General features: G+C 47.7%; 1 long non-coding RNA gene across 7 annotated transcripts in view; it reads right to left on the reverse strand.

Annotated features, from left to right (window-relative positions):
• Positions 1–803: 803 nt before the first annotated feature.
• The window catches only part of LOC113905847, a 197,571-nt gene continuing 174,960 nt past the window's right edge, over positions 804–23,414 (reverse strand). For 6 of the 7 annotated variants that reach the window (XR_003514741.1, XR_003514740.1, XR_003514745.1 and 3 more), the window contains 4 exons: positions 10,730–10,910; positions 8,454–8,580; positions 3,630–5,721; positions 2,278–2,569 (listed from right to left, as the gene is read on the reverse strand). This is a non-coding gene — a long non-coding RNA (uncharacterized LOC113905847). Of the gene's footprint in view, positions 845–2,277; positions 2,570–3,629; positions 5,722–8,453; positions 8,581–10,729; positions 10,911–23,414 lie in introns of those variants that run through there. The other variant, XR_003514742.1, reaches the window with a different exon arrangement.

The raw sequence follows: 23,414 nt of genomic DNA on the forward strand, positions 1-23,414 counted from the left end.
GAGTGGGTAGCCATTCCCTTCTCCAGGGGATCTTCCCAACCCAGGGATCGAACCCAGGTCTCCTGCATTGCAGGTGGATTCTTTACCATCTGAGCCACCAGGGAAGCCTAAGAATACTGGAGTTGGTAGACTAGCCCTTCTCCAAAACCCAGGAATCAAATTGAAGTCTCCTGCATTGCAGGTAGATTCTTTACCAGCTGAGCTACCAGGAAAGCCCCAGAACTACCATATGATTCAACAATTCTGTTTCTTGGTATTTATTTGAAGACCAAAAAAAAAAAAAAACATTAATTAGAAAATATATATGCACCGCTATGTTCATTGCAGCATTATTTACAATAGCCAAGACATGGGAACAACCTAAGTATCCAATCACTGATGAATGGATAAAGAAAATGTGGTGTGCTTACACGTGTATAAATATATGAATATTATTCAGCCATAAAAAGGAAGAAGTCTTGCCATTTGCACAATATAGATGAAACTTCGGGGCATTATTCTAAGTTAAATAAGTCAGACAGAGAAACAAATACTGTTCAAGCTCATTTATTGTGGAATCTTAAAAGCAATAATAATCAGCTCATGTATACACAGATCAGTGGTTGCCAGAGGCAGGAGGTGGGGTGTAGCTGCTGCTGCTATGTGCTCAGTTGTGTTCGACTCTGTGACTCCATGGACTGTAGGCCACCAGGCTCCTCTGTCCATGGGATTTCCCAGGCAAGAAGACTAGAGAAAATTGCCATTTCCTTCTCCAGGGGATCTTTCTGACCCAGGGATCAAACCCAGTCTTTTGCATCTTCTGCATTGGCAGGCAGATTCTTTACTCCTGAACCCCCTGGGAAGCCTGGGTGGGGTGTAGGGGGTGGGAAAAAAGAAGAGGCTCAAAAGTTACAGACTTTCAGTTATAAAGTAAGTAAGTCACGGGGGGGGGGGGGGGGGGTGTAGTGTATAGCATGGTGACTGCAGTTAATACATGGTGAATGAAGTTAACAATATGTCTTGCATATCTGAAACTCGCTAAGAGAGTAGATCTTCCAAGTTCTCATCATAAGAAAAAAAAGTTGTAACTATGTATGGTGACTGATGGTAACAAGACTTACTGTGGTGGTCATTTTGCAATATATACAAGTATTGAATCATTATGTTGTACATCTGAAGCTAATATAATGTTATATCTTAATTATACGTCAATTAAAAAAAAAAGACGGCCTGCTAAAACTGATTGGAAGCTCTTTGTGTATGGCTTGGGCCCACTGACATTGTAGATCTGGCTCTACTATTCTTGCAGAAACTCTGAAATTAATTCCTGTAGGTCTTTCCTTTTGGACTGGTCAGATTTCCCAGAAAAATCTTAGGACCATTCAATTATATTAACTTTTACCTAATCCCCTATTTCAGTACAGTAATCTCAACTTTAACTGCCCTCGGTCCTTGGTACAGAGACTCCCTGTTTTACCTTACATACAATGAAGATGGACATCCTTCTGGTTGCACAGGTAATATAGTAATGGCGATGATAATGATAGTACTAGTTATCTATTGCTGCATAACAACTTACCCCCAAAATTAGCAACTTAAAACAACAAGCATTATCTCCGAGCTTCTGTGAGTCAAGACACATGCCTCCACCCTCAGATCTCTCACGAGGTTCTAACAAGAAGTCAGCTGATGCCAGTCCTATCTGAAGTTTCAATTAGGGGAAGATCCTGGCAGTGCCCTGGATTTTATCTTCACTTGAAGGTATTTCTTAATTTTAGCACTGTTTGCCATCTGGAGAGGCTGAGAAATTCATCAATGCCTGGCTCTGTTTTGTTTATCAGTATTTCCCTCAATATATCTCTGTCCTCTTGCATTTCACTATAAGCAACAAGGAAGCAGCAGGCAGCACCTTCAGCCCCGTACTTTGAAATCTCCTTACCTAGATGACTCAGTTCACTGGGCCCATTTTTTACTTTTTACTTTCCACATCGCTGTAGGCAATAATATCAAGTGTCTGCCAGGACATCTCAAAGACCTCCCTTCCCCAAACTTCCATAAAATGTTTCTTATTTCCCTTTGAGACCTCACTGGCAGCATCATCAAAGTTCAGATTTCTACATCTGTTCAACTTAACTTAGGTTTTCGCAGATATACACATCAGAAAATCTTCCCAGGCCTCATCCACTGGCCAATTAGAAATCTACTCCATATTTTTAGGTATTTGTTACAGCATCAGCTCTCAGGTGGGACCAAAACCTCTATTAGATAGCTATTGCTGTATAACAAAGTATCCCAAACTTAGCAGCTTAAAGCATTTATTATCTTATCATTCCTATGGGTCTAAAATCCAGACACAGCTTGGCTGGGTGCCTGTACCTCAGGGTCTCCCTCAAGGCTGCCGGCAAGGAGCCAGCTGAGCAGAGAATCCACTTCCAGGCTTTTGCACATCCTGCTAGCAGCATGCAAGTCCTCACGGACTTTGACACTGAAGACCTCAGTTCTTTGCTTGCTGTCAGTTTGGAGCTTCCCTCAGTTCTCTGCCATATGGGCCTTTCCATAGGGCAGCTCACAACATGGCAATTGGTTTTCCCTGGAGAAAATGAGTAAGAGAGTGAGAGAGGGAAGCCCATGGCTGATCAGTCTTTTTCATAACCTAAGCTAAGAAGTGACACCATCACTGTTCCAAAATTTTGTTGGTTAGTTATGAGACGCTATCTCCAGTCCACACTCAAGGGAACAGGATTACATAAGAACATAGATACCAAGTGATAGAAATCTTTGGAGGTCATCTTGGAGACTGTCTACCACAATACTATAACTGAATATAATATAATTATCACCAATAAAAGCAAGACATGAGCCAAGGCATTGAGAAGTCACACAATAACAGAAACACAGAACAGAGAGAGGAAAGGTCTTCTCTTTAGAGTGAGCAAAAGTCGCTCAGTCGTGTCTGACTTTTTGTGACCCCATGGACTATACAGTCCATGGAATTCTCCAGGCCAGAGTACTGGAGTGGGTAGCCTTTCCCTTCTCCAGAGGATCTTCCCAACCCAGGGATCAAACAAGGGTCTCCTGCATTGCAGGCAGATTCTTTACCAGCTGAGCTACCAGGGAAGTCCCTTCCCTTTAGGGTGGTTTTTGCCAATTTCACATTGTGGTTTTGCAGTATTCACTGACACACTGGCTGCTTTGTTGGTTGGTAATGCAAACTTCCCAAGATCTCTAAAATCTAATTATGGTTGTTATGCAACAATTTTCACAATATTAAACTTATGTGAGTCAAGTATTATATAACTAGGGGTACTATTAAGATCTGGAGAAGAGAAATATACACTGAGAAGTGTAATCATCATACTCATGAAATTCACAGCATAGAAGGAACCTCAGCTTCCTGGGGTGACACTGATAATTCCTGCCATAACTTGTCCAGCTTTCCTGCTTGCCTCCCTCTACTTCACACCGACATCAGTTCATAGGATTCGTCACTGATTGGCATCTAAGCTATTTACCCATTCACTGGTCAACCACAAAGCACTAATTGAGCTCCTGCTGTATGCTAGGCCTGCACTAGGCACTTAAGAGAATTAGTCATGGCCCCCATCCTTCAGAAGCACACAGTCTGAAGGGGTAGGTGAACATATACAAACCTTTGGGCTGGGTGGATGGGTCCAAAACAATATTCCAGGTGGTGGTCATAGCAAGGGTACAGCAGAACCAAAACTTGTTTCTTGGTTTAAAGTTATGTCCAGTATAAGGACGTGGAGGAGAAAATTCATGGCTCACATGTCTGTTTGTCTTCAAAAATCCCATAGAGATGTTTCTCTGCCTAGGAGCATCAGAAGACCATAAGTAGAAAGTTCAGGGAAAACTTTCTCACTCAGACTTGTCTAAAAAAAAAGCAGGTTGCCATGGAAACCACTCTATTTATTTATTCTATTTATTCTCTTTTATCTGTTCCAATCATGGCCTCTCACTTTCTCCACTAAGCCTCGCTCCTTCTCTTTCATTCTTAGAACCTTGACTGTGCCACTCCTTTTGCCTACAGCACTCCTTCAACCCAATCTTCCTTCATCTTCCTAGCTCCCGCTTCCCTCTCAGCTCAGCTTGAATACTACTTTCTTTGGAAATGCCTTCTGTAAGCACCACCACCCACAGAGCAGAGCGCTCCCCATTAGCCTCAGAGTTGTCCCTGCTCTAACATTCTTCATCACTATTCAGTGTCTGCCTCTCCATATTGCTGGACTGTAAGCTCCTTAAGGGCCACCAAGGCTGTTATTTGTCATCTTCCCAGAACCTAGCAGAGGACATGGCATATGAGAATGTGCAGTTGAATGGATGAATGGAAAGTGAACAGAGCATTCTCTCTCCCTGCAAGAGGCTAAATAGCCAGTGGATGGGAGTGGCATAGAGAAGATTCTGGACAAGGCAACAGGGTTGGGGCTTTCAGGTGGACGACATGAACTTTTTACTCCCTTCCAACTCTACAGTTTTAGGATATATCAAAGGATAAAGCAATAACAACCTCATTCTTCCTCTATCTGCTCCTTCAAGTACATAATAAAGTCTAATAATTGCAAATCAACCCCCAAACAAGACCAAGTACAAAGGAAATGATCTTTTATTAAAGATAGATTTGAAGGGTCAAATGTAACTATTGGTTTCTTTCTTCACTGCTGCTCTTCAAAGGTAAATAAAGCATCTGATGGAGTAGGAGAACCTCTTAGAGTCCAAGTTCTGAGCTGAATTCTGACTCACCCTTTAGTGCCTGAGCCTCCCTACTGGCCGCACTTACAGGATGGTTGTTCATACATGATTTGGCTGCTGGCCAACCTTGACAACTCAGTGAACACTATGAAACTTCCCCCTAAATGCACATAGACACACATATTTAGAAAGTTGCTCTCTATTCATCTCCCTTGAGATCATACAGACCTTGGGTTGAGACGCCCGGCCTAGCATGAAGCAGTTACCAAGGTTTTATGTTCTTGAGAACATAGGTCACCAAAAGCACTGCTTCCCTTTCCTTCTCAAATCCTCGGGGTGACAGCAACCAATGCAGATCTGACAGCCACAAGCTTCACCAGCCACTGGCAGACACTGAACAATCTGGAAAGTCCAGATTACAAACTCCTTGAGCTCTGGGTCTAGGTGTTCAGTGTGGGATCTCAAGTGAAAACACACCAAGAGGGAACGACCCATGGTGAGTTCAAAGAAAGACAGACGTGGATGAGGAAAGACAGGATACAGAGACAGCCTGAAGAAGATACCAATGATACCCAGAGAAAGAAGTGCATCCTGGGAACCAGGGGCCAGGATGGGAGCTTGGTTGCCTCGGGCATGGCCTCCCCACAGTGGCCCCCCAGCGTGTGCACAGCGGCCATGAGAAGAGGCGAGGCTGGACACTGAAAAACTGTTTAACTTGTTAGCACGTTAATCAGTAAGAACCAGCGTAACATTTGTGCTTTGCATCCACAGAAGACAAACTGAAGAAAACTATTTCTCCAGCCTTAAATATTTTCTCCCTGGAGCCAACCTCCTTCAAAATCCACAGCGATATGGTGAGTGGGGAGATGAAGCACTTGGCTATGCTATACTTAGCTCTGACTCAAAGACCAGCTCTTCAAGCTCTTCGCTTGCTCCTTCTCTCCAGCTGGTTTCAAGAGCAGCAAAAGGCTCCAATTAAATAGCCAAGAATTTGCAGTCTCCTGTTGAGGCTTCTGATGTTTCTTATCCTGGAGCCTAGAAGAGTGGTTGGGAAGAGGAGGACAGCAGCTCTAGGGTCAGAGGTCAAGTTCAATCCCCCTCCACCCCTCCCTCCCAGAACAGATAACCCTCAGACCACCCTACCCTGGCCAATACCAGGGTGATCCTGCCCTGACTTCACCTCGGGGCTTCTGAAGGCTTCTCTGACCCCCGCAGGCCAGGGAGGTGGGAAATGCAGCAACAGTGGTTAAGAGTATCAGTCAGACCCAGTTTTGAACCCCAGTCCGCCTCTTACCACCCCCTTATCTCCAGTTACTTAGCTTCTCTAAGTTCCAGCTTTGTTATCTGTAAAATGATCTGAATAATACCTGCCACCTAGGGTTGATGTATTACATGTGACAATGCAGGGAATGCATTTAGCATAATACGTGTTGCATGGTAGCAATTCAGCAAACATCAACCACTATGATTAAACCTTCCTCTCTCTCCAGCTCCAGCAAAACACTGAATTAAGCCTGCATACTGAGAAGGGGATGACAGAGGATGAGATGATTGGATGGCATCATCGACTCAATGGACATGAGTTTGAGCAAACTCCAGGAGATGGTGAAGGATGGGGAAGCTGGGTGTGCTGCAGTCTGTGGGGTTGCAAAGAGTCGGACACAACTGAGTGACTGAACAACAATGACAAAGCCTCTATGCTGGCACTTAACCACACTGGGTTGGTTGAAATGGGCTCATTTCACCACTCCTCAGAAAAAAGCTTACTCCAACTCCAGCACCTGTCTTACCATGGGCACTCCATAAGTGTTTGACACATAGTAAAGTTAAGAGCTAGAAAGGAAGGACTTCCCTGATGATCCAGTGGTTACGAATCCACCTTCCAATGAAGGGGACATGGGTTCAGTCACTGGTCAGGGAACAAGCCACAGGGCAACAAAGCCTGTGTGCCACAGCTACTGAGCCTGTGTGCTCTGGAGCCCACACCACAACTGGAGAGAAGCTCTCGGGCCGTGTAGGGAAAGAGCAAATTAACCAAGATGGTAGTGGTCAGGCTCTCTCGTCCCACATTGTGTAAATACATGGTTATGTAACAGCTGAGACCACATAGCACCTTGCATGCACGCATACACACACTTGCCCCGGCCCCTCTTGTTCTGTAAACATTTATAATCTCCACCTGAAAAAGCTCTTGCTCCAAGGCTGTGCCCCCTGGTCAACCACAAGAGGAGAATACAGCATGTCTGCTGCTGCCACAGCCGCTGTCCAGTCAGGAAAAAATAAACATGCCTGTAGTTCCTACAGCTCCTTGAGTTTTCGCAATTCCAGCTTCCCCACTCATACCCTACCTACCCTGGTTCAGCGAACAGTGAGATACAGCAAGACAGGCCACAAGAAAGATACTCGTGCAGCAACAGCCAAATAAGGAAGTAAATAAGTAAATATTTTAAAACTAATAATAGTAATATTTTTTTAAAGCTATAAAGGAAAAAGTCACAATATCTCTGGCCACTAAAGTCCCACACCAGGCAATCCTCAGACACTGGCTGGGTGTCCCACAATTTAACTCAGTCTGACACTACCTGGAGACAATATCAGATTCCACCGGTTAAGGATTCATTCCTACAAGACCCCCCACACACACCCCACTTTAAGCCCTAATCACAAGTCATCTATGCTTTTTGACAGGCTGGCTATAAATCACGGCTTCCCTTGACTCCTTCCTGGGGTTCAACTGATTTTCTAGAGCAGCTTCTAGAACTCCAGAAAACAGTATACTTACTAGATCACCATTTTTTTTTATAAAAGGATGTAACTCAGGAACAGCCAGATAGAAGTGTAGGGCAAAGTATAGGGGAGGGGCACAGAGCCTCTATGTCCTCTCCAGGTGCACCACCTCCTGGCACTTCCACTTGTTCACCAACCCAGAAGCTCTCTGAATCCCATGAATCCCATAATTTAGGTGGTTTGTGTGGTTTTTTTTGGCCACCTCTTGCTGCATGTGGGATCTTAGTTCCCAGACCAGAGAATGAACCCATGCCCCCTGCTTTGGGAATGTGGATTCTTAACCACTAGACCACCAGAAAGTCCCTCCATATTTTAGAGATTTTTATGGAGGCTTCACTGGGTAGGTGTGGTTGATTAAATCATTGTCCATTGACAACCGATTCCACCTCCAGCCCCTCTCTCCCGCTCCCCAGAGACTGGGAGATGGTCTGGTAGGGCTGAAAGTTCCAGGCCGCTAATCACTTGGTTGGTTCCCTGGCAAGCAGTTTCCATCCTGTGATATCCAAGGGCCATTAAAAAATTACCCCATAACATACACTCAGGTGTGATTGAAGGGGGGCCTGTTATGAATAACAAAAGACTCTTTTTCATTTACAACTCTTCACCGAGGAAATACTTGGCTCTGGGCCAAGACCAGGAACAAGGCACGTCTTATCATAAATCACGTTACAGGAACACACTACACATAGGGTCAGCTCACATCTTCCTATCAATATGGACGCAGAAGAGAGCTGTGGAACCTACTCAGGCTTCTGGAATTTTCTCTGTAATATGCTGCTCTTTCTGGTTTGTTCTCTCTGACTTGCCTATTCAACCCCTTGCCCTTTAAACTAAATGAGTCTTGTGGGGAAGGGACCCCTGCCTCCACTTAAGGTCTGTGAACTTGGTGAAACCTTCAGTCATCAGCTGAGGCAGAATTAACATTCGTTAATTCTCAAGCCAGCGGTCCTGGGCCCTCATCTGCATGGGTTATAACATACCCTGTGTTGTCTTCAAGGTAGAAACGGCCCTAAGAACCATTCAACCGGCTCCAGGAAACAGCTAAATGGCAGGTCAAATTGCCCATAACTTTGACGAGGAGGACGGCTGGATGATTCCGGCGCCTCTCTGGGGAGAAATGAAATTCAGAATCCACACGTCAAGAAAAGGAATCATTTAAAAAAAAAAAAAAAAATCCCTGATGCAGAATTTACATCCTGCCATAAAACAGGGAAGGACTCAGGATGCAGAGGGATCCTTCTGTTAGCAGCGCGCGTTTGTCAGAAAAACACCTCCCTCGCCCTCGGCTGGACCAGACTGTTTGCTTTCAGACGATTCCTGTCAGGCCCAGACAACCCAGACATTTGCAATTATAGCATATCAATTTGTTTTTAAGTTATCAGGTTGCCGGGAAGAGTCGACTCCCTGCCGGAAAGAGGCTGCGCGGTGCTTCGGGGCGGGAGCCCCGCGACGCGCTGCGACCACCCACCCGCCCAAACGCTAAGGGCTTAGGCACCTGGGCCTGCAGCCCACGCTGGGTCCCACCCAGCTGGGCCAGCTCAGGTGCCGCCCCTAGCTCACTCCAGGAGCTCCGGGCCTGCGAATGCCCCACCCGGCTGGCCCAGAAGGTGCACAGTTGCCAGAGGCGTCCTCCTCAAACCCAAGCGTCCTTCCGGGCGTTTCCCGTCCCTTGCTGTGTGTCTTTGCACTCACACAGGGTTGAGATGGGTGGGGAGGCTATCCAAGGAGTGGGCTTCCCGGGCTTGCCCGGGTGTAGTCCCCCCCCTTCCTCCTCATCCGCGCGGGAAGGCCACTGTCAAGTCGGCTCATACATGTGGACGGGGGTCCTCACCCAGAGGATGAACGTGGCCTCCGTTGCATCACAGAGGCAAGCTCCCTTCGGATGGAGGGCTCCAGAGAGCACCGTGATAAGAGTCAGAGAACTGGCAAGGAGGCTTTACCCCTCGCACCACATGGTGGGCGGTGAGGACAAGCCTCACCTTTCACGGTTTTCTTAGCTGTCGCTCCCTCCCCAGCCCTCTCTCCACCTCACCAGTGTCCCACCTCTCCTCTAAGGATTCTCCTCCACAGAGAAACGGCGGCCCCGCCCTGAACGCGTTCTTGTGCGAGTCTCTGATAGGGGCTGAGGTCGGCAAAGTCGTGTGAGCTTCTCCCTCGGTGGGGGGCTGAGGGGTGGTCAGAGCAGCTGTTGTCTCTTGGGTGGAGGGAGCGACACTAAGGACTCCCTCCCCCCGAGCCAGCTACAGCCAGCCTCCTCTTGATTTTCTGAGGGGCAAACACACCTCGCTCACAAGAACTTGTTTTCTTTCGAAACTCATATATTCATTTTAGCTCTGGGACTTAGACACTGTTTCTTATGAAGCAATTATCCTGGCCTTTCTATGACAAAGAATCCTTTCTCTCCTTCCTGAGCCAGCTTGTGACAAAGGGCCCCCAAATGTCCCTGGGCTTCCCTGGTGGCTCAGATGGTAAAGAATCTGCCTGCAATACAGGAGACCCAGGTTTGATCCCTGGATTGGGAAGATCCCCTGGAGGAGGGCATGGCAACCCACTCCAGTATTCTTGCCTGGAGAATTCCATAAACAGAGGAGCCTGGCAGGCTACAGTTCATGGGGTCACAAAGAGTTGGACACGACTGAGTGACTAACACGAACACACAAATACCCCTGCCTGAGCTCTCTAGGACTATGGAGCCAGGCCCCCATATCATGATTGTGGATGAGGGTAAGGACCATTTCAGTTCATTCTACAGCTCGTACAAACTGAGGCATCTCCAACATCCCTACATCATGTAATCCCCTTTTGCAGAGTCCTGCTGCTCCCCTGTCAGCTCAGAAGCCAAAGCATCTCCAGAACCTTGGAAAGAAGCAGCCTTTCCAAGGAGGGTGGGAAGGATGGTAGCTGACAATACCCAGAAACACCTCTGGTGCCAGGTCACATGGATTTCCAGACCAGAAAGCCCACCAGGTCATCAGACAGAGTTCAGATCACCAGGCAGACCCCAGTGAATGCCTGGGAATTTCAGAGATCTGAGAGGTTATTATTCCTTACCAATCAACTGCTGCACCTTCATTTTGGTTTTAATTTTTGAGATGCTGAGGCCTCCACAATTATACATAGCCTAGTGCTCGACATCTTCAGAGAAAAATTCTCTCACTGTTCCCCATACTCTGAAAATCCACTTTCTCCCTTCATTTTTTCATTAAGCCTCTAGAAAATAACAATACTAAAATAATTTACTTTGCTTCTCACTCACCTCACCCTCTGAAACCCGGGTTGCATGCTCACAACTCAAACATCTGCTGCTGAAGTCTCTAGGGACCTCATGTCATGAAATCCAATGTCCGTCATGATATTGGCTCCTCCTGGTTTTCTTCTGCTGCTCTGGCTGCCTGTTATCATAGGGTGACCATGTAAGTTTCATCTAATCCAGGGCCCTTGAGAAAGTGAAAGGGACAGAGTAAACTGTCATGTGGACACAACAGGCATAAAGCAGAACTAACCACTGGCAAACCAGGACATATGGTCATGCTTTTCATCAGTCTCTTTGCTGGCTTCTCTTTCTCGGCTTATCCTTAAAAGGCAATTGTCTCTCAGGACACGGTCCTTAAATCCTCCTCTTTTCCTTCTGCACACATCTCTCAAGCAATCTCTTTCATTACCAAAACTTCCAATATCATTTAAATGCTAATGATTTTCAAGTCTCTGTATCTCGAGTTGTGGTAGGCAGCCTCAAAGAAGGCACCGATGGCCACTGAGTCCAGTATTCACACCCTGTGCAGTCCTCTCCATCGGTGTATCAAGGTCAGTCTGTGTGACCATTAGGATGTGGTAAGTTAAGGTGTGTGATTCTGAGGATAGATCGATAAAGACACTGCCATTTCTGCCCTGCTTTCTTAGATCGTTTGCTCTGAGGGATCGTTTGCTCTTAGATCATTTGCTCTCAGTTCTCAGGTTGTGAAGCCACTCAAACCTCCACCTATGGATAGCTCCACATAATGAGAATTTCTGACCTCTTGTCAACAGCACCAACTTGACAGCCATCTTGAACCACATCCTCCAGCCTAAGTTGAAACTCCGTATAACCACACCCCTGAGCAGCATTTTGCCTGCCACCCAGTGAGAAATCTCCAAGCTATGGCACTGCTCAATTCTTCATTCATGGGAACTGAAATAATAAATATTTATTATTATTCAAGCCATCAAACTGAGGGCAATTTACCATAAGCAACAGGTGGTGGTGGTGTTATTGTTCAGTCGCCACGTCATGTCCGACTCTTTGTGACCCCATGAACTGCAGCATGCCAGGCTTCCCTGTCCATCACTATCTCCCTGAGTTTGCTTAAACTCAGGTCCATTGAGTCAGTGATGCCATCCAACCATCTCATCCTCTGTCACCCTCTTCTCCTCTTGCCCTCAATCTTTCCCAGCATCAGGGTCTTTTCCAATGAGTTGACTCTCTGTATCAGGTGGCCAAAGTATTGAAGTTTCAGCATCAGTCCTTCCAATGAATATTCAGGACTGATTTCCTTTATGAATGACTGGTTTGATCTCCTTGAAGTCCAAGGGACTCTCAAGAGTCTTCTCCAACACCACAGTTTGAAAGCATCAGTTCTTTGGTGCTCAGCCTTCTTTATGGTCCAACTCTCAACAAATAAATAACTCTTCTTTCTCTTGAGCCTTGTATCCACATGCCTAGATGTCTTAGCTCTGTTCTCTAATATCCCAAAGACAACTCAAATTTAGCACTCCTGAACTACACACATTTTCCCTCCACCACCTTCTTCCCAAATCCACTTCTGCACCTGCTCCCCATCTCACTGAATGGTGGTGGCATCTTCACAGTTAATGAAGCCAAAAACCCAAATGTCGTCCTTGCCTCCTGTCTCTCCTTCCATGTATTATCCATCATCAGTTCTGATAATTGATTCTTCCTTCTACGTAAATATCTCTTAATCCATGTACCTCTCTCCAGCTACTTCAATTCAGACCATCATCATCTCTCTTCTGAGTTACCACAACAGCTTCCTTAGCTGGACTCCTTGTTTGTTTTTACCTTCTTCAACTCAAGTTCTTTTTATAAGAAAACATTTCAACCATGTCACATGTCAACCCCTATTTAAAACCCTGCTATGGCATCACCATGCCCTTGGAATAAAACCCAAGCCACCATCACAGCTCACAGAGCCCTATGAAATGTCCAGCCCCCAGCCTCCTGCTTTGCCATCCCACCTGGGCATGCCTTTCCTTACACATTCTCTTCTTCTACCTGGAACCAGTACCATTTCCCTCCAGACTCATAGCTGTCACCAGACTGACTCTTACTCATCCTCCAGATTTCAGCCTGAAAGTCACTTCTTCCAGAAGCCCTCCCTGAACAATGCTGACCACATTAGGTCTGATTGCAGGCTAGTTCTCCAGGAAGCGGACCCGGAGACAGGGGTGAACATGCAGGAGGTCTATTAGAGGATGCTCTCCCAATCAACACCTGTGGGAGAGAAGGGAGCAGAAATGGACCAAGGGAGATGCTGAGCTCATCTGATCTCACAGGGATTCTGCTACTCAGATGACCCTTCAGAACTGTCCCAAGTTGGGGCAAGGGGTTGGGCCTTCATACACACAGTCCATCAGTCATTGGATGTGGCTGCCCTGAGAAGAAGCATTATCTGGGACCAGACGGCTCTCCCCAGAGATAGGCACCTCCACAGGGCACCCATGGCTGAAGGCCCTCCCAGCTCCCAGCAGCTGAGGGGGTACGTCCTTGGTCTCTATTTGGGACTCTCCCAGGAGCCTCTGCTGTTTCTTCCTGTACCCTGTACTCACTCACACAGCCCTGCATATTGCCTGACTCCATTCTCTGCCTTCTTAGCACAGTTCACACCTTTTTCAACTCTCCAGCCCAGCACCTAACACTATCTGACATACAGTAAGTGCTTAATAGAATACTGTTGAATTTGAAGAACAGGGAACAAAATTTGTTTCCGGGCCCCTGGAAACACTCCTTCCCTGAGCTGCCACCTCAGCTTCCACCTGAGGCACGATCAGGTGGCCCTCCTAAGGTGGGTCTTTGCCCAAAACAGACGGTAGAACCAGCCCTGAGCCCTGGAGGAAGAAGCCTGGGCACCCTCCCCGCTGCTGGGTCAAGCCATCTGCCCCTGGAAACACAAAGCTGGAATTAACAAGTCTGATGCAGTCAGATGCCCCAGAGGGATATTTTTTTTCCTTCTCATTTTATTCTCACTTATTAAATTTTAAACAGCCCTTGAAGACTCCAGCCTAACACGGAAATCAAACACAACAAAATAATGTGTTTGTTTCTTATTAGTATGACAGCAGACAGCATTGCTCCAGCCAAGCTGTGAGGTGTGGCAGAGAAATCAACCGTCTTCCTCGTGTCCCCAGTGGGCCCAGCATTCCACACAGTGGTCAAGACCCCAGCTCCTAGGAACCCCAGCTGCCTGCATACAGATTCACCTGCAGGCTGCTGCCAGGACAGGCCAAGAGCCTTCGGGTAGCTTCCGCTGCCTGGGGAAGCCCAGTGTGGGGAGGGGAAGGTGAGGAGGTTGTGCCCCAAAATAGCTCACTACAGCCTGGGTTCTCCAGCATTAGCTTTATGCTCTGCAGCCTTGATCATTGGGAAGGGTCTTCAAGAACTTCCTGTGAAATGGACATGGTGCCCCTAGAGGAGAGTCACGTGCATCCCCAGGCCTGTCCTGGAGTCACTTATACTCCTGCCTCCATCGTCTCAGCCCTCAGCTGGGCCCTGCCACTGGACAAGAGACGTTCCATAGCAACTTGCTATTTATTTATTTTGGCTGGGTCTTTGTTGCTACACGGGCTTCTCTCTTGTTGCGGTGAGTAGGAGCTACTCCCTAGTTACAGTGCACCAGCTTCTCATTGCGGTGCCTTCTCTTGTTGCAGAGCACGGACTCTAGGTGTGGGCTCCAGGCACATGGGTTTAGTTGCTCCACAGAAGATGGGTCTTCCTGGACCAGGGATCAAACCCGTGTCCCCTGCAGGTGAATTTTTAACCACTGGGCCACCAGGAAAACCTTTGGATCCAGGAACATCTTGAGATAATACGAGAGCAATTTACGTACATCAGTGGCAGATAAAGTGGGCTTAAATTGGATGATCATATAACTTACCCAAATTAGGACACTTTTGAAAGCAAAGGAGCGTGCCATTAATCATTAAGCCAACAATGATACAAATATTGAATCATTATGTTCTACACCTGAAACTAATAAAATGTTTGTCAATTATACCTCCATTTTTAAAGAAATCCATTAAGCCAAGACATGAGGAAATTGTGACTGTGTCTAGTTTTAACTCTCCCGCCCCACACCTGAGCTTTCAACCTTTCCCTAACCCTCCCTCCAAGCCTCACACACCTTGAGCCTCACCCGGAGGGCAAGGGGTGAGGATAGAGTAGCCGGATGAAGTGCAGGTCAGGACTAGATGTGGTCCAGAGAAGGGACGAGGCCCAAACAGAGGAGGTGCATGCTTCCCGGGAATTTCAAAGGGCATTTCATGTGAAATCTGGTGCAACGCAATAATCAAGGCACAAGCTTCTGTGTGTATGTCCCCTCTGTGACCCCCATAGTGCCAGAACAAGGCAGTTTTGTGGAGAGGAAGGTTCTGAGAAGAGCAGTGGGGGGAAAACCCTAATCAAGCGCCCTCTCATTCCAGTTTGCCCTGAGCAGGACCCACCCTCTGTTCCAGGGATGCAGCAGCTCTTCCCTCCAGGCTTCTGTTTGCTGATCACACTGGGCCTCAGGAGGTTTGGGTCTTCACAGGAGTAGAGACCAGAGGCTACTGGTCCACTAACCACCAGAAGCCCAACCAGCCAGGGGTCATTGTAGGGAGACTGGATGCTGAGCCCTGAATTCTGAAGTTGTGTGCGTGTGTGCTGATGCATGTGTGCTGGTGCATGTGCGCTGATGTGTATGTGCTGGTGTGTCTGTGCTGGTCTGTGTGTGCTGGTGTGTATATGTGCTGGTCTGTGTGTGCTGGTGTTTGTGCCAGTGTGTGTGCTGGTGTATGTGTGCTGGTGTTTGTGCCAGTGTGTGTGCTGGTGTATGTGTGCTGGTGTGTGTATGTGCTGGTCTGTGTGTGCTGATGTATATGCTGGTGTATGTGTGCTGGTGTGTGTGCTGGTGTTTGTGCTAGTGCATGTGCTGATGTTTATGCTAGTGTGTGTGCTGGTGTATCTATGCTGGGGTTTGTGCTGGTGTTTGTGTGCTGGTGTGTGTTCTGTTGTGAGTGCTGGTATGTGTGTGCTGGTATGTATATGTGCTGGTCTGTGTGTGCTGATGTATATGCTGGTGTGTGTTCTGTTGTGTGTGCTGGTGTATGTGTGCTGGTGTGTGTGCTGGTGTTTGTGCTGGTGTTTGTGTGCTGGTGTATGTGTGTTGGTGTGTGTGTTGGTGTGTGTGCGTGCCAGTGTATATGTGTTGGTGTGTGTGCTGGTGTTTGTGTGTTGGTATGTGTGCTGGTGTGTGTGCATGCCAGTGTGTGTGTGTTGGTGTGTGTGCTGGTGTGTGTGTGTGCTGGTGTATGTGTGCTGGTGTTTGTGTGTGTTTGTGTGTGTGTGCTGGTGTGTGTGTGTGTGTGTGCATGCCAGTGTGTGTGTGTTGGTGTGTGCGGGCCGGTGTGTGTGTGTTGGTGTGTGTGTGCTGGTGTGTGTGTGTTGGTGTGTGTGTGCCGGTGTGTGTGTGCTGGTGTGTGTGTGCCGGTGTGTGTGTGTTGGTGTGTGTGCTGGTGTGTGTGTGTTGGTGTGTGTGTGCCGGTGTGTGTGTGTTGGTGTGTGTGCTGGTGTGTGTGTGTTGGTGTGTGTGTGCTGGTGTGTGTGTGCTGGTGTGTGTGTGTTGGTGTGTGTGTTTGTGTGTGTGCTGGTGTATGTGTGTTGGTGTGTGTGTTGGTGTGTGTGTGCCGGTGTGTGTGTGTTGGTGTGTGTGCTGGTGTGTGTGCATGCCAGTGTGTGTGTGTTGGTGTGTGTGCTGGTGTGTGTGTGTGCTGGTGTTTATGTGTGTGTGTGTGTGTGTGTGTGTGTGTGCTGGTGTGTGTATGTGTGTGTGTGTGTGCATGCCAGTGTGTGTGTGTTGGTGTGTGCATGCCAGTGTGTGTGTGTTGGTGTGTGTGTGCTGGTGTGTGTGTGTTGGTGTGTGTGTGCCGGTGTGTGTGTGTTGGTGTGTGTGCTGGTGTGTGTGTGTTGGTGTGTGTGTGTTGGTGTGTGTATGCCGGTGTGTGTGTGTTGGTGTGTGTGCTGGTGCACGTGTGCTTGCTTACCTTTGTGCTGACACGGCACTGTGTCTTCCCCACGGCCCGGGGTGTCAGAGTTTCCTCTCTGTGCTTGCAGGGATAGGGAGAAGCAAAAACTTCAACAGGACACCTTCCTCTCTCCCCGTCACAGCCTCAGAGGAAGGAACCTTCCTGAAACCCCTCCTCTGCTACCTGCTGAGTGGATATTTGTGTAAAGCCCTGAGGCTGAGAAGATGGCCCACAGAGCCCCACAAGCAACATCCAGGCGTAACCAGCTGATCGAGAAATTCTTCCAGTGGCGGTGGACAGAATAGATATTTGAAAAGTGGGCTGATAGTCAATAGACTTCTGGAAGTCTCCACCATGCAGATGACTACCTGGGTGTGGTGACTCAATGCAGCTGAGGTCGACCACCGTAAGGTCCTGCCCAGATACCCAGGCTCCAGGACTGACAGCTTCACTGGCCGCCAGTCCAATAAGAAACATCCGGTGATGCGGGCAGAGGCCCTGGGTGGCTCTCCCCTCAGGGAAGCTGAACTGAAGATTCATATGACTCATGGCGGACAGGAAAGACTGAGGAGCCAGCCAGGCCAGGGAAGTCACAGAACTGAAACCAGCCCTCCGATGTCAGCCCCCAACGCCCTGCTGGCCCACCTCCCCCCAAGATCCAGCACAAAAGGCAGCCTGCTGTGTCAGAAAGAGCAACAGAAGAACAAGGAACAAGAAGAAGCCCGCTGGGGGCAAAAGTTACCCCAGGCCCTGAACACAAGGGCCGATGGGCCCTGCTGACACCAGTTGAGAAAATTGCCACCAAACTCTACCTCATCACTAAGAACCCAAGGGAGCCTTTGCCACCACGTCACAGGAGCGGCCACGTGATGCGTCTGCATTCAGGCTGCATGTGGATGGCCAAGTGGGAGGGTTCACAGTGGTACAGGGGGTGGTGGAGACCTCCGTGTGGAGGGGAGCAGAGATGTATTACATGAGGTGTATCGGCCGGGCAGCGAGACTGGCTGCTTCCTCGGTACATAAGCCAGCTGGTCCTGAAGGCTGTTCCTACTGAGAAGCTCTCAATAGCATCTTGAGCAAGGCAACCCTTCTGGGATCAATGCCTGGCCTGGGCTGGGAAGAGAATGGATGGGGCATGTGTCTGCAGGGATGTAGGTGCTAGAATAATTGTTCAAAATACACCTGTACATCTTGTCTCCTCATGTAGCTCTGCTTACCTTTAAAATTCTCCTACTTCCCTTTCAGAATCTCTCTGGTGTCTCCTCACTGAATCCACAGAATTCTAGCCAGAAGGAAGAAGGGGGTGGGCACCTGGATCCAAGCCCCCACTCACCTCTGCTAGCTTTTCCCATTAATCTCCCACCCTCTTTCCTGCCTGGACAGCCAGACTGGAGAAACCTGTATCTCCTGCCATCTCCTGAATTAGATCACATTCTGAGGCCAAGACTTGCCAGGTCTAATGAAGTGGCAGCAGCTCGGTACTAAGAAGGCAAGAGCCTCATTTCCCCCTACATGCAGGAACCTAGTTAATTTCACAGTGCTCCTGATCAGGTTTCACCCCACTTTCCCAAATATGCCTCACCGAGTGTCTACACAAGTCAGTGAAACGGCAGCTTAGACAATAACCACTCTCATGTTTACAATATAATATAATTAATTGTTCAAAACACCTCTGCTTTTCCTTCCAACTTGGTTCAATATTTACAAAGTACCCACGCAATTTGTGGGGAGCATTGTGCTGGGTGCACAGGGAGTGAAAAATGATGAAACTCAAGGCTGCCCTCGGGCTGTTTTTAGGAGATGACCAGGGATGAACGCAAAGGCTAATAAACGAATGGGCCAAAGAGACCCAAAAACAAAGAGCCAGAGGGGTTGAGGGGGGACAGATGGGCCTGTTGGTGTCAGGAAAGTTTCAAGAGAGGGGCCCCAAAGGACAGAGCGAGTCTACAGCCCTCAGTAGCTGAGGGAAAGAAACAGTGCAACCGAGTGAAGGGAACTTGTCCTCTGAGATCAGCAAAACCCGAGATCTAACCCCAGTCATACCGCTCACCTGCTGAGCAATTCTGGCCAAGTTATTTAACCTCTTGGTGCCTTGCCTTCATCTCTAAACTGAGAATAATGACTCCAGCTTCACAGAATAGTGACGAGGATTAGATCAACTAACATTCATAATGAGCCCTGTGTGGCACACAAAAGCGCTCCATGAATATTAACTTATTAATTCCAAATATTGCACTAAGTCATCTCAGCACTAGCCCCACATGGTCCTTCTGAGCTGCTTGCAGGCTGGGAAGAGGCAGGATGGGGCAGGGCGGGTCAGTGGAGCAGAGTTCACAGCTGACTTTCTAGTCCAGGCAGTGTTTCCACGTGGAGAACAAATAGCTTTCACTCATTGTCACCCCAGCATTCTCCTTCCAGGAGCGAATATTACAGAGTTTAAAAGCACACTCAAATCAACATCCAAAACAGAAAAGGCCTATGCACATACACGTACACACACACACACACACACACACACACACACACACGCTCCTCTTTGTAAGAAACGTTTCCATGGAGATGAAACAGAGAAACAACACAGACGCAGAAGAGCCACTGAAACGGCTATAATTAATTTAAAGAATTAGAAACAATTAAAATTTGTATTAAAGCAAGTTCATTTGAACAAGGCGTAAATCAGGTGAGGAGATCACATCGACCATGCACAAAATAAAGCGTTGCTTTGGGGTGTTGGAACAGGCACCTTCAAAGGAGGGAGATAAATTAGTCACAGCATTCAAGAACAATAAAATGTGTAAACTAATTTATCTAATGTTTCTGAAGACAAGGCAATTCTCCCAATAATTCCACTTCCTCTAGTACCTTTCTGCCAGGTTAAAAAAAATAAAATCCAAGTGAGGATGGAAAATTATCCCTTATCAAGTGAGTGGATCCATGTTTCTTTGTCAGATACTGTGGTCACGGGTCACTGAGCAGAGAAGGGGACAGAAAGGACCGGCACTGTGGAGCGCCTGCTGTATGCCAGCCGCTCTCCCGGCATTTGTCTCATGACCCCCGCAAGCTCCACAAGGAAGGTATGAGTGCCGTTCCTACCAACAGGGACCCAGGTAGATTCCTAACTGACTGAAGGCCTCACTGCAACTTGGTAGTAGAGTAAGCGTTGACCTCATAGCTCTCTAGATTCCAAAGTCCGTGCTCTTGCCATCACATCACATCTTCCTGAAGGAAGAAACCAAAATGGTGCGCTCGGGACAACGGCAACAGGCACTGTTTTTGAGCACCTGCAGTACGCCAGGTCCTGAGCACCACAAATGTCATTTCACAAACATCGTTCGACTTGATCCTCACGAAGACCCTTCATTTCACAGAGAAGGAAACTACAGCATTCACCAAGTCCAACTTGCCCAAGACAATACAACCAATGACAAGCAAAACAGATTCACCCCCAGATCTGCTTAACGCTTTAACACCCTGCTCCCTACATTTGCTCCCCGTGCGTTAACTCCTATAGCACTTACCATTGCTACCACATGCCACAAACTGCTCCGGACTGGGGAGCCCTTGGCGGTGGCTGGATAGTCCACTGTTCCATCTAGACAACTGAGAAGAGCAGAGAAAACTTTTCTGAAGAGGCAGATTTCAAGGTGGATCTTGCCTGGGACAAGTGAGGTTTGAACAGGCAGAGCCCCTTCCTGTTCCCGAGACCTTAGAGCTGAGGTTGGAGGACCCCAAGATGAGGGCAAACACAAGGGATGTTTGCATGAGATAACCTGAAGCCCTGAGGGCTAGATGGAGAAGCAGGCCCGCTTGTCCAGGGAAGACAGGTCTGTGGCCGGGAGAGTGGCACCCAGGGTCACATCCTACGATGAAGTGAGGACATATGTGGAAGAAGAAGTCAAAGGTCAACAGCAGCAAGTCAGATGTGGGACAGAACCAGGAACAAGCAGAGAAGTAAAGAAAGCTAAGGCTGCCATGAAGGGGCAGGCAGGAGGAGCCAGCAGAAGCTCTCGTGTGCCAGCTAGCCATTGGCCAGGACTCTGCAGTACAGACATCCACATTGTTGCAATACTGAAGTGTGTCATACCAGTTATATTTCATTACTCCCAACCTCACGAGGGCTCCCATCACCTTGGCCACACCACTCCACCTCTGAGACCCCCTAGAGCCCCCTACACTTCAACAACTACCCTGCCGACATCTCCAATGCCCCAGCATTGGCACAACTTGCCAGCCTGGGCCACTAGTGGGTAAGTATTTTTGCATATCACCCCTTGCACTAAGATAAGGACTTATGAGAGTGACACGCTGAATCCTGACCACAACCACGAGATGGATCGTATGATCTCAATTTTACCAACACAGAGCTTGGGGGATTAAGCCACAGCATAAGAGCAGTGGCCGTGGGAGAGAAGGGCTAAGAAGCTGGCATGAGCTGAGAGGGGAGCCAAGAAAATGAATGGCTGGCATCTGATCTCTCACGGCTCAAGAAGCTGAACTTGGATTTATTTCCTTTGGGGAGAAATTCCATGAGTCACAGGGAAAATTCTAGACCATAAAATGCCTATGAAGAGGCTATCTAACTTGGTGCTTAATTAGCCCACTCCCTAGATACATTAAATACAGACAGCCACGTTCAAGAGGTAGATTTACTGATCAGATGAAAACTCAGATGAATAATGAAGGTTCCAGTCGCACCTACAGCAGCCTCCTGCCCGTGATTCCAGGAGGGAAGTAAGGGGTAATAAATAGCTTCCACCCCTCCTGACAGGAAAGACAAAAGGCCTGGCAGGGCAACTTGTGTCTCCAGAAATATTTCTTCCTCTCTGGGATTCATTAGAGCACACCAACGTGGTGCAAAAGCAAAGTGTATATCAAGTTATGATTTCCCAGAGAATGATTTCCTTTGCCTTGATAAACTACAGCTAAATGTCCAGACCACTCACCACAGAACAGTCTGAGCTGGGAGAAGTGGAAGCAGAAAAGAAGCCAGCCAGAGCTCAAGTTGAGGGGCGAGGGGTAGAAGGTGGAGCTGGGGAGGCAGGAGGAAGGGGGCAAGGACTCATCCACACATGGGATATGCCAGGCACTGTTTTTCATGCCTGTTTCCAATCTAGTGGGCAAGGCAACAATGTAAACAAATATAATCTCAGGCCATAAGTAGGTAGAGCTAGTGCAAAAGTCCTGAGGCCCAAATGCTCTTGCTGTGTTTAAGAAGCAGCAAGAAAGTCATCGCGGCTACAGTGGAGCATGTAAGGGGAAGAACGGGTGAGAGAGTGTTTAGGGCTGAACCTGTAAAGCTTCCCAGGCTGTAGAAAACAGTTTTGATTTCATCCAGAGTATAATGGCGAGGTTGAAGCTTTTAGAAGGTTTTAAGTTGGATAGTGACATAACCTGATTTATGTTTTTAAATCTCTCTCATGCTGGGTGGAAGGTGGATCATAATAGGCCTAGAAGAGACATCAGTTAGAGATTTTGCAATGTACATGATATCTGTTGAGGAATTATCATGTCATATGTTATCATGTATTAACTCATGTAATAATCTCCACATCACAGCTAAGGAACCAAGGCATGGAGAGGTTAGCAAGCAATGGAGCCAGGTTCTGAACCTAGGTCCCCTGTTCCTAACCTGCCGTGGGACACAGTCTCTCTGTAGCAATCTAGGTGAGAGATCATGGTGGCCAGGACTGTGATGACAACCTATAGAAGGGGTGAGAAATGGCTGGATCCCAGTTATATTTTGAAACTAGTACTGACAAGATTATCATCTTAATTAGATGAGACAAACAAAGAAAGACAGTTGGAGACCCTTGCTTCGAAAGTGCTGATACCAAAGTTCTAGTAAAAATAAACCACAGTCTCTAACTAACTGGTTCATAAAACTGAAGTTTCAACAGAAAGATTCAGAAACACAGATTCTAACACCTCACTTCACAGGTACTAGAGGAGGCAGTTCAGAGGGGGGCCCAGAAACCTGCATTTTTAAACCACTTCCCAGGTGACCTTGAGGGAGTGGGTTCCTGGGCTGGCATTGCGAGGCCCTGCACTTGGCTTTGACTCTAACTCTCAGGACGTGAGTGCTCAGAGCCCCTGGGAGGAGACAGTACCATACTTGCTGCAGATGAGGACCTCCAGGCCTGAGAGGGAAGAGCCTGACCCAGTTAATAAGGGGCAGCCCTGGGGACAGAGTCTACATCTTTTGATGCCTTGGTCACAGCTGTGTCCACTACCCCAGACCGACTAACCCCAATACCACTACCTGCTTTCCCTTATTACCCCTCATGCAGGACAAACCCTGGACCCTGAATGACCTCTAAGATCACGGGAAGAGCACCATACTCAGGTCAGTGGATGGAGGTTCTGCCACCTGCCAGCCAGGAAGGTCACTTAGGTCTCTGCACTCCCATTTTTCTCATTTGTAAACTCAGGACATTGAGTTCTCCTGCTATTGCTGTTGGATTCAGTAAAATAATGCTTGTGAAACACTTAGCAAGACCTTAATGTTAGTGGCTCTTTGGCGTTTTATTCATCTAGATCTCCTGGTTCCTAATAAAATGTATTTCTCCTACGGCATTTCCATTAGGATTTTGAAGCCTTTGCTTTTCCAAGATCAAATGCAGGCACTTTAGGAGGAAAGAGTGGCTCTATCAGTTACAGCCCGCCTGCTC

Source organism: Bos indicus x Bos taurus, chromosome 15 (assembly GCF_003369695.1).
Source record: "Bos indicus x Bos taurus breed Angus x Brahman F1 hybrid chromosome 15, Bos_hybrid_MaternalHap_v2.0, whole genome shotgun sequence".
In the NCBI taxonomy this organism is placed as follows: domain Eukaryota; kingdom Metazoa; phylum Chordata; class Mammalia; order Artiodactyla; family Bovidae; genus Bos; species Bos indicus x Bos taurus.